At 44.9% G+C, this 10,561-nt stretch overlaps 1 pseudogene; it reads left to right on the forward strand.

Moving 5' to 3' along the window:
* The first annotated feature begins 4,038 nt into the window (after positions 1–4,038).
* On the forward strand, positions 4,039–4,156 carry LOC124790580 (annotated as a pseudogene).
* Positions 4,157–10,561: the final 6,405 nt, after the last annotated feature.

Consider the following 10,561-nt stretch of genomic DNA (forward strand, 5'->3'; position numbering starts at 1 on the left):
TTAGAGAATTTATCGGAATAAATAAGATAGTGAAAAGAAAAAGATTGGTGGACTTTTCCTTCGAATTGTATGTTGTCATAATGTCCCGAATTTATAATGTGTGCGCCATTCATATTCAGTGTGGCGGCCACGTGTTGACAAAAGCCGTTAAATAAAAGACAAAAAGAAAATGTGGTATTGCCAGTGCGTAGTGTACAGTCAGAGTTCTGTAAATTACTGATAGTCGGATGCATGCTTCCGTTGCGTATTAATCATATGGGAGGATAACTTTTAACTTAAGTGTGAGTACTAGAGTTCATGTTACACGATAAATAAGAATGAATCCACTCTCTTGGCAGACCACTCATCTTACAGGCCTGACTGCTTGATGCCACAGTATGAGCAAGGCATGTGGGTGCCTCTCAGTTTAAGCAAATACCATATTAGCTAGGGCTCCTTGTGCTTGCCAAACACATGGTACACAAAGTAGGCGTGTACCCCCCTGAGAATTAATGTAATTATACCCTCAGGTGTTACAGATTACAACAATGGAATGAAATGTATTACGGAAAAAGGTTTGTATCATTGTCCTTCAAATATCTTTAAAAATAAATGATTTAAGTACACAATTAATCACTCAAATTCGTGTCCTGCAGCGCTAAACGTGCGTCTTGCTGTAAGATAATCTCTGTGGAAGTGTCGTAGTTATCGTCCTCCGAAAGCTAAGTTCTGCAAAAGCCAATGTACTTACCTCATGATAAACAAAAGTGAAATGCTTTGCGTATAGATATCGTAGTTATTACGTACGGTACCGTGATCAAGAAAGTACTACACTGTAACGTATTGTTGTGCTAATAAAAAAAGAGGCTGTCTTATTGTAGCTATACCACAAAGTCACTATTAAACATGTTTTACTTTCCAGAAGAATTCAGAAAAACTGTGCAGATATGAAACAGAAACACCGCAAAAGCAACATTGTAAATTGTCACTCATTAGTAGCGTCGTGATAAAATCGTGTAGCTGTCACATAAACTAACCACTGTGTCATCTGGTATCTCACAGAAAGTACTTTAAATCCAGAATGTATTTTCAAATAAACCAAAATGTACATTAAAATCTCATTAGCAGTACTGGTAAATGTTCTATGTATGTAAGCCTGATAGTCGTTACGTAATCGTGCAACTAACAAGCAAGAATGTACAAATAACAACACTGTGTCGTCTGTTCACTATAACAATGCATTCGTAATTTCTGTTTAAATAAGTTCTCTTGGTTCTTGACTGGATATTTAACTTCAAACACTGTTGCATGTTAACAGATACTAAGTCTGACAAAGCATACTGGTAATGTAAAGTGAGAAGCTATATGGCAAAGACAAAGTTAAAAAGCAGATTATCTTTCATTAAACGGTTTTACATGTGAAATGTGGTGTAAACCTTTACTCTTCATAGTACTCAGAGTTTGAACTTGAATGCAATTGTCATGCAATATACGTTGGTAAAGAATACTGGAATTTTTTTCTCAAGGTTAGCGTCTATGTTATTTTTCGCTGAGCCAGCCGGCGCACGCGGCTACCTGCGGTGCGAGTCATTGTCTGTTCCTTTGTTGGCGTGCATCGTTATTGGGATTAGGAGACCTAACTTCTACAAATTCACCTTGACGAGAAGGCCCTGCCCTGTTTGAAGCTCGCCAGTTCTGATGGAATTCAGGTCTGTCGTTTTGTCGGTAGTTTACACAGTTTCTTTCTTGTCGGTCACGTGGTGGAGAATTTCTCCCTGAATCGTAACTGCGCGCTGAACTGTTGCGTCTGAAATTATTCTGTCTCCCTTGATAATAATAGTTCTCGTTACCATATTGTCTGTTTCTATGGTTATCTCTGTCGTATTCATTACTACGGAAATGCGATCTTTCTCTGTAACTATTACTCTGCCAGTGGTTGTCATACGGGTGGTGTCTGTTTTGGTCACGATTTACGTTGTAAGAATAGGCTTGTCGTGTCCAGTTATTGTTTCTGTCATCGCGGAATTGTGACGTATGTGACCTGTAGTGATTGTTTTCCTGTTTTCGCATCCGGCGACTGCCTGTGTCAATTTCTAATTCTTGTAAGAGTCCCTGAGAAGCTTCAATGTCGTCTTTGCAACGTCCTGCCAAAATAATGTGTCGTAAATGTTCAGGTAATTTGATTAAGCAAATGCGGATGAGTTCTGAGGGGCTGTATGGGTTTGACAGGTACTGATTCTTGTGCAACATGTCTTCAAAATATTTCACAAGACTGGAGAATTCAGATTGTTCGAACTGTTTCATCATTATGATGCTATGTTTTACTCGGTCTTGTGTAGCTTGAGACCAATATGCTGAGAGGAAGGCATGGTAAAATTCTCCTTCACTGTGACAATCGTGAATGACCGATCGCATTCTTACAGCTGGTTCATTCTCTAAATAGCCACACATAAATTCTAATCTGTTCTAATGACCAGTTGGGAGGAAAACAATGAGAGAATTGATGGAGCCATGCTTGTGGATGAATGTCGTTGCCAGAATTCTTAAATGTTTTGAATTTACGTGTAGTAACCAGCGCTCAGTATGTGCAGAATGTTGTTAGACCCGTTCTTTCGCCATTCTTGCAACAGGAAAGTGAGCCGTGGTAAAAATTGCTATTTTGAAGAATGTGCCGCAGCGCGTAGTGTGAAGCAGTCGCCCTCCGTTTCTGGCGGTGGCGCCACTGTGGCAATCACAGCTTTGGTGTCTCCATCTGGTGGGAAAGGGGAAAGCTTGCCTGTTCGCGTGCATTTACGGGGCGCAATGATCTCGCCAGCTAGTCAGTCTCGGTCAGTCTCTCGTCCCCAGCTTGCTAGTCTGTCTCTCGTCCGCATTTGTTAGGCAGTTAGTGTCTGTCTGTCGTTCGGAGTGCTAGTATGTCTGTCGTTCGGATCAACCTTTAAATGAGAGTCTTTCCACTCCGCTAGTAAGAGAGCGAGTGGTCGCCCGGTCGGGGCTGAGTTCCTGCACCTGAGTCTGCGCGTTAGGCCGCCAGTCTGCTCGAGTTGCTCGGGCAACGGCCATTGGCGGTTGGATCGGTCGGTTGGTCGGTCGCGCACTGAGACACGACTTGCCCGCCTAGAGCGTCGGCGCATGTGAGGTCCCCAAGTGAGTCCAGTGGGCAGCGCCGTATAGCCAGGATAGTGACTTCGAGGTCGACACGAGAGCAACAGGAGTCAACCCACGACATCATTCTGGCCGGTGCGAGCTGCGACGCCGTGAAACGGGAGATCGGCGCACCTTCCTGCGTCCGTTGAAGCGGCTGGTAGCGGACGGTTCGGGAGAGCGATTTGGTGCTGCGCCAGGTCTTCTCGAGAAACTGCAGTTTATTATAAGTTAAGTGATTGGTGATGTCTTTTGATATTTAGAGGGTGCTCTCTGATTATAATTTTAGATCTGTTTCTTTTAAAAAATGCTTTTAGGCACTATTAAAGTGAATAAAATAAACATTTGTTAAAAGGAATTTGGTTATGATTTCACCAGTTACTCACTGGTAACTACTTCCGTGCTTACATAGTGTGATTAAATGTGTTAATGTTCTTGATGAATCGCTAGTAAATAAAATAAATTCTTAAGAATATTCTTTGAAAAAAAAAATCACGGTTCAGAAAGTGACGTGTTATTCCAACAGGATAATGGTCGTCCACACATTGCCGGTGAAGCTCAACGTACTATGCAAGGCGTGCAGTAACTTCCCTGGCCAGCACCATCTCCGGACTTGTCTCCAACCGAGCACATCTCGGATATGATGGGACGAGAACTGATTCGTCCAACTCGTCAGCAAACACTCTTACAGAACTACGTGAGCAGATCGAGCAGGAGTGGAAAAACGCATCCAAGGACAGTATTCGTCATCTGTACGATCGACTCGATGCTAGAGTCAGCGCCTGCACTGCCGTCCGTGGAGTCTACGCCACGTGCTAACACAGGTGTTTCAGCATGGGTCGATACCTGGTACTTCCGAACCGCTTGTCGTATCTGTAAATCTGATCATTTCATGCACTCCATATTCACTCCTAAGCCAACGGTCTTGCCGCAGTGGTAGCACCGGTTCCCATCAGATCACCGAAGTTAAGCGCTGTCGGGCTGGGCTAGCACAAGGATGGGTGACCACCCAGTCTGCCGAGCGCTGTTGGCAAGCGGGGTGCACTCAGCCCTTGTGAGGCAAACTGAGAAGCTACTTGATTGAGAAGTAGCGTCTCCGGTCTCGGAAAGAGACATACGGCCGGGAGAGCGGTGTGCTGACCACGTGACCCTCCATATCCGCATCCAGTGACACGGCGGCCGGTCGGTACCTTCGGGTTTTCATGGACTGTGCAGGAGGAGAGATATGCACTCTTGTAGCAATAAACCTTGAGTGAAATGCAAACCTCTAAAAGAAAGTACTATTTTTTCCGGCAGTGAATTTACAATCGGTCTTGCTTTCTAGATAAAAAAACAGTTCGTAACAGAAGATGTTCTTTTTACTCACGACATTTTATGTCCGATTTCCGCTCACATCAGGATTCGTGGTTAGCTTGCACAATTTTGAAGTATTCCTCGTTTGTCACTGATTCTTTCTTCTAATAAACATTGCTTTGTGCAGCTACACATTTCTTGATGTGAAACACAGCACAGTGTAGTACCAGTACTGTTTGTTTGCATACTTCCTGCTAAACTTGTCTCGGTGTGTTTTGCGTGAGTGGTGTGCCAGCTTAAAAGCTACTTTTTTTTTTTAATTCTAGATTGAAAATGTTCTTGGTTCAAATGGCTCTAAGCACTATTGGACTTAACTTCTGAGGTCATGAGTACCCTAGAACTTAGAACTACTTAAACGTAACTAACCTAAGGACATCACACAACACGCAGTCATTACGAGGCAGAGAAAATCCCTGACCCCGCCGGGAATCGAATCCGGGAACCCGAGGTGCTTAATGAACAGAAGCCTTGATGCGAGATTTGGAATGAGCGATCCATGACAGATTCCGTGTATACGTGCAGTGGGGGAACAACGGACCATAGACGCAAGAAGTAAATAGCCATGGCAGCATTGTTCGTTGTTGCAATTGAGTAGCCATAAACAGTTTCTTCCGCTGCAGGCTTCAAGACATCAACATCTGCAGTGTATCGTCCGGGCAAAAAATAAATTGAAAATAATCAGTCATAGAAATATAGTCGGCTAAATGTAATCTTAATCAGCTAGAAACGTGCAAAGATGTTATCTGTCAACGACAACGAGAAAAGTACATAAATCACCGAATGGTGTTATTTCTCCGAGACGACACCTACTATGCAGCGGAGAATCCTTGAATAATACATGAATCAGTAACACGCCTGTAGGAGGAATGAGTCAAGACGTGTATGGACTCAGATCCTATCTGACGGCAACAACCACTAATGGAAAATATTTCGTACGTATAATAATTTGTAACATCATTCTCGTTGCTTTTGCGACAGGCTTCGTAACTCGACATTTCCGCTGCTGTGTAAAAAGATCAATATCACTGTACTGACTGATAAATTGAAGCACATGGCACCTTGAACACTGTTCATCGTCGAAATGCAGTCGTGTGCCAATATGCTGAGACAAACAGCTGTTTAATAATACCTCGAATATCTTCCCTGTCTCCGTTACTTTAGATTCTGTTAACTATGTATCTTTGGTCTCTATTTTATGATCTCATATTACGTATATACCGATCTCGAAACCGCAGCCATTAGCCTGAATTGTTAAATTAACCGGCTTGATGAGTAACAACCGCGAAATCTTCTCCTTCGGTCATTTATGTTCATCAAAATGAAACGCCCACTATTTGTACATCAGGTACCTTCTTTTTATAAATTCCAACATTTTCAATAAGACCCTTAACACACGGCTCTGAAATAACACAGCAATTGAATTGCTTATCAAGACAGCCTCAAAACTGAAAGGGAGCGTAAATTGAGCCCTGGGGTCGCAGGTTAAATACCCGACATCGTATTATGGCTATTAGTGCGACTAAGTACCGCGCCGGCGGTGTTAGCAGGTCGGACGCGGCGAGGAGAATGGTATTGTAATTGGGAGTTGCGAGCCGGCCAAAACGGCCCGAAATTACAGAAAGCGCTTTGTCCGAGGCGAGGCGAGGCGAGCCGTGATGGCTCAATCCGGCAGAAGGGCGCGCTTAATTGAGGTGATAGCCGCTCGGCGGAAGGTCGCGCGCCAGCCATCGCCCGTAACGAAGGCCCGCGCTGGAGTCCAGTCACGGAGACCTCTTCCAGGAAGGTGCCGCTCGTGCGGTCATTACCGCCGCGGGGAGGACGAGCCCCGAGGTGTCACTCACAGGCGCTTCAGCGCGCCTTTCGATGCGTTAATCACGTCACATTGAGCCGGGCTCCTCAATCGGCTTGGGGCGTGCTGAGACCCTGTCGGCCGCATAGCCGAGGCCGCCTTCCAGGTAAGCGAGCAGGAGTGTTTGCACGGGGATGGAACCGCGTCTTCCCACCGCACAATGCTTAATATTTAAAGAAGTGTGATCAATTTGGCCGTTATCAGTACAGTTTTTAGAAATATCACGACACCGAAACTGATGCGATCAAACTACCATACATGTAAGAAACTGTCTATACAGGATGATTTTTTCCGCCGTGTACAAACTGAAACCTGGTAGTCAAGGGAAGGCAGGATTCGGTTACGATTGTGGAAGGGGCCGTAATGAGTTACTGTTGGTTGCCTTTTACAGTTACACACAATTTATTTTATACCAGTAACTCCAGACTCAGCAATAAATAAAAACACCACACGTTATTAATGAAGGAGTAAACAACTGTGTAAATAATAGTGTTTTCAGTGAGTTACAGTTTAGCGAGTCACCATTAAATACAGATACAGCAGATAATGTTTTAAAAGCAAGCCACTGTGAACTTGGGAGAAGGCCTTACACGCCAGGAATAGCAATAAATTAAGAATTGTTTAAAACTCGCTGCAACTTAAAAAATAACGGGTATTGAAATATTAAAGGCAAGTCGCCACAAACACAGCAGAAGGCGTCAGACGCCAGGAATGGCAGTAAATAAGATTTTAAAGACTTACTGCGTAAATACAAATACCAAATTAGAATTTTAAGGCGAGTGACCACAAACACAGCTGAAAGCCTCACACGCCAGGAACCGCAATAACATAAAAAAATTTACAAGCCTGCTGTAAAACAGCAAATACAATGGCAAGGCTTAATTAAAAAACAAACAACTGATCACCAAACGGCTGAAATACGACGATTTATAACACAACCCTTTACATCCAGTGAACACTACGCTGCTAGATTTATTCCAGAAGAAGACAAAAACTATTAACCAGACATATATAACCTTCAATGTAGGCATTACAAGGTATTGTAATAAATAATACAATAATAAAACACAAGGACCGGTCATAAGTTCCTTAAAGGGTACTGAGGCAGATTATACCTGCAGAAGGCGTGGGCCAAGGGAGCGTTACACAGGACTACTGGCCATCAGACCTCCTTTTAGAACACACATGTCTTACAAGAACCAAGGGGCCACAGACGGTGCTCCAGGAATCGACGTCTGAGAAGGTCCGGCAACACTTTCGCCAGCGATGAGATAGGCAGCCAAGAGTTGCATTCACTTCACAAAATGGTAACTCAGTCTAGTGGCAGTCTAACAAATGACCAATGATAATCTTGCTGAAGCTACCTGACGTCCGATAAACCAAATGCAACGATGGAACACTGTGCCAGCGATGGAACCGGCGGCTTGCGCTACGTCCCCCGGAATACTGTGTTTAGAGGGCCAGAATGAGAAAGAAACCACTACCACCAAACAATCACCAACCAGCCTACAATGAAGAAAGCTGTCAAAACTACACGCCTCACCGGACAGCAGCGGCAAGGAGCGGAAACGTACACTGCCGTTACATACACTACCCCCAGGGCAGGTAACTGGGGCGTTAGCGGCCACCACGTAAGAAAAATTACCGCTGGTAATTGTAACAAGTTGAAAGCAGTAAATAGTAATAAAAAGTCGAGAAAAGCTAATCAGATCTGCCTTCCCCAAGCACTCTACTCGCTGCTCTTCACCTCGGCGACACTACGAGCAGCAACACGAACCCAAGTCACTGGAGAATCGCGAGATATCATAATAGTGGAAATTTCTTTACTTCAATTAAAGCTTGCTGGATCCGGTTTACGGCGTGGTCGTCGCACCCTCGTGACCACAGCCCTTCCATCCGGCAGTCCATGCGTGCCGCCAGCGGTCCCGGCGTGTTCTGGGACTGCACGGACTTGGCTCCCCCTGAGTCCCCAACCGAACTCTCACACGATCCAGAAAAACAACGACGTCGCCCCAAAGATAGGGCAACAGCTACTACATACGATAACCGGCGCTACTGCCACTAGCGGACAGGCAACGTTAGCGAAACTGACTGGCGCCAGTTAACACGAGATGAAGACAAACAACCGCAACCATGCCAACTAAACGATACAGTCTGCCCTCCAACAGAGGGCGGAAACCTACAAACAGCACAACGCGAGCCGCAGCACGGCTCTCAAACTCTAGAGATTGATCGATGACAGGATATGGAAAAAAAATAAAATTATGTCCGGAAATGGATGGTTTCCATGCTAGAGACCATTTATTCAGCCATACTTTGTCACAGAGACTGCGGTCTAATACGCGCTGTACCTTGCAGCCACAGTTACAGTATGTGTTGAAAATGGTTTCCATGTGCCTCAACGCATCTGCGTATACGCGCCGTAGCATGTTCTGTCTCACACGTTCACATCGGCTAGGCTGCATCTGAAAGTGTCAAAGGGAGCATGAAGACGCTGCTCCAGTTTATCCACATCTGGAATGGGCTCTGCATACACGATACATTTGAGATGGCCCAATAACCAGTAATCACACGGGTTTAGATCCGGTGAACGAGCGGGGCATGAAACTGGAACCCCTCGTCCGATCCATCGACAATCGTAGACACGGTTGAGATGCGTGCCGACGTTAAGAGCGAAGTGGGCCGGAACACCATCATGTAGCAGCCACAAAACCCTTCCAATCACTACTGGCACTTCTTCCAACAGGGGAGGAAAAGCCACCCGCAATAAACGCCGATAGTTCCGACCTGTCAGGCGACGTGGGAGGAAGTCTGGTCCCAAAATACGGTCGGAAATTATCCCGGCCCACACATTCCGGCTGCGCCGATGCTGATGATTCTCTGTCATCGTATCATGGGGGTTCTGCATACTGTCCCACAGATGACAGTTATGAAAGATGAAAATAGCACTCCGCGTAAAGGTGGCCTCATCTGTGGATAGGATGGATGACACAAATCCTGAAATCGTGGTTGCCTGGCGAAGAAACCAGTGACAAAGCTGCTTCCAATGTGGAAAGTCTGTCGCTAGTAAGCACTGCCCACGCTGTAAGTGATAAGGTGGTAACAATTATAATGTAGAATGTTCGACACGGTCGTCTGGCTTACTCTGTACTGATGGGCCAACTGCCTGGTACTGACACCACGGTCCCCTTCCAGAGTGTTAATCACATTTTCCTCCAAGTCTGGTGTCCAAATGGCTCTGAGCACTGTGGGATTTAACATCTGAGGTCACCAGTCCCCTAGAACTTAGAACTACTTAAACCTAACTGACCTAAGGACACCACACACATTCATGCCCGAGGCAGGATTCGAACCTGCGACCGTAGCGCTCTCGCGCTTCCAGACTGAAGCGCCTAGAACCACTCGGCTACAACGGCTGGCGTCTGGCGTCCGGACATTTCGTGTACGTCCTTCATGATTTCCTCCTTCCTGAAACGACACTGTCTCAGACAAACGGCGAAACACTGTTGCAAACATTGAATGCTGTGGTTGTTGTCGGCTGGGATAGGTCTCCTGATACAACCTTGCTGCCTTTCGCCCTTTGTCATTTGCCTTTTGGTCAGTAAACATCATGTAGGCAAGCTCTCGATCCGAATGCTGTATCACAGCCACTACAAGGCGAGTCAGCAAGAGAACTGAATCGGACACAACATTAGCGATTACTATGGCAGGAAAGGGCGCTATAGAGCATGACGCATTAGGAACAGTACCAGTCTCTAGGAGGAAATCACGTATACTGTAACTGTGGCTGCATCATACACCGCGTATTGGACCGCAGTCTCTGAAACAGTGTATGATTGAATAAATTGTCTCTAGCACGGAAACCAAGCATTTCCAGACGTAAGTTCATTAGACCTTTTCTGTTCCGTATCCTCTCATAGATCAATCCCTAGACTTTGTTCACGGTGGAGAAAATCACCCAGTAGATCGACAAAATGCATCTCTGTCGGTCTCATAGTACTGTCGCCGCTGTTGATGTTGATAAAACTGTTAATAGAAAAATAAAAAGATTAAGGTAAATTTACATAATTTAGTGATGTTAAGGATTGTAATGTAAAAATCAAAACAAATATTCAGTCTAGAAACTTTATATTTTACGCGTAACAGATCAATACATTGCTCTACTAACTCACGATTAAGAACGTTTAAGAAATGAAAAACTGTTGAAGTTATAAAATGTACTAACCAAAGTGGGTG

This window comes from Schistocerca piceifrons, chromosome 3, assembly GCF_021461385.2.
Source record: "Schistocerca piceifrons isolate TAMUIC-IGC-003096 chromosome 3, iqSchPice1.1, whole genome shotgun sequence".
NCBI classification, from domain to species: Eukaryota; Metazoa; Arthropoda; class Insecta; order Orthoptera; family Acrididae; genus Schistocerca; species Schistocerca piceifrons.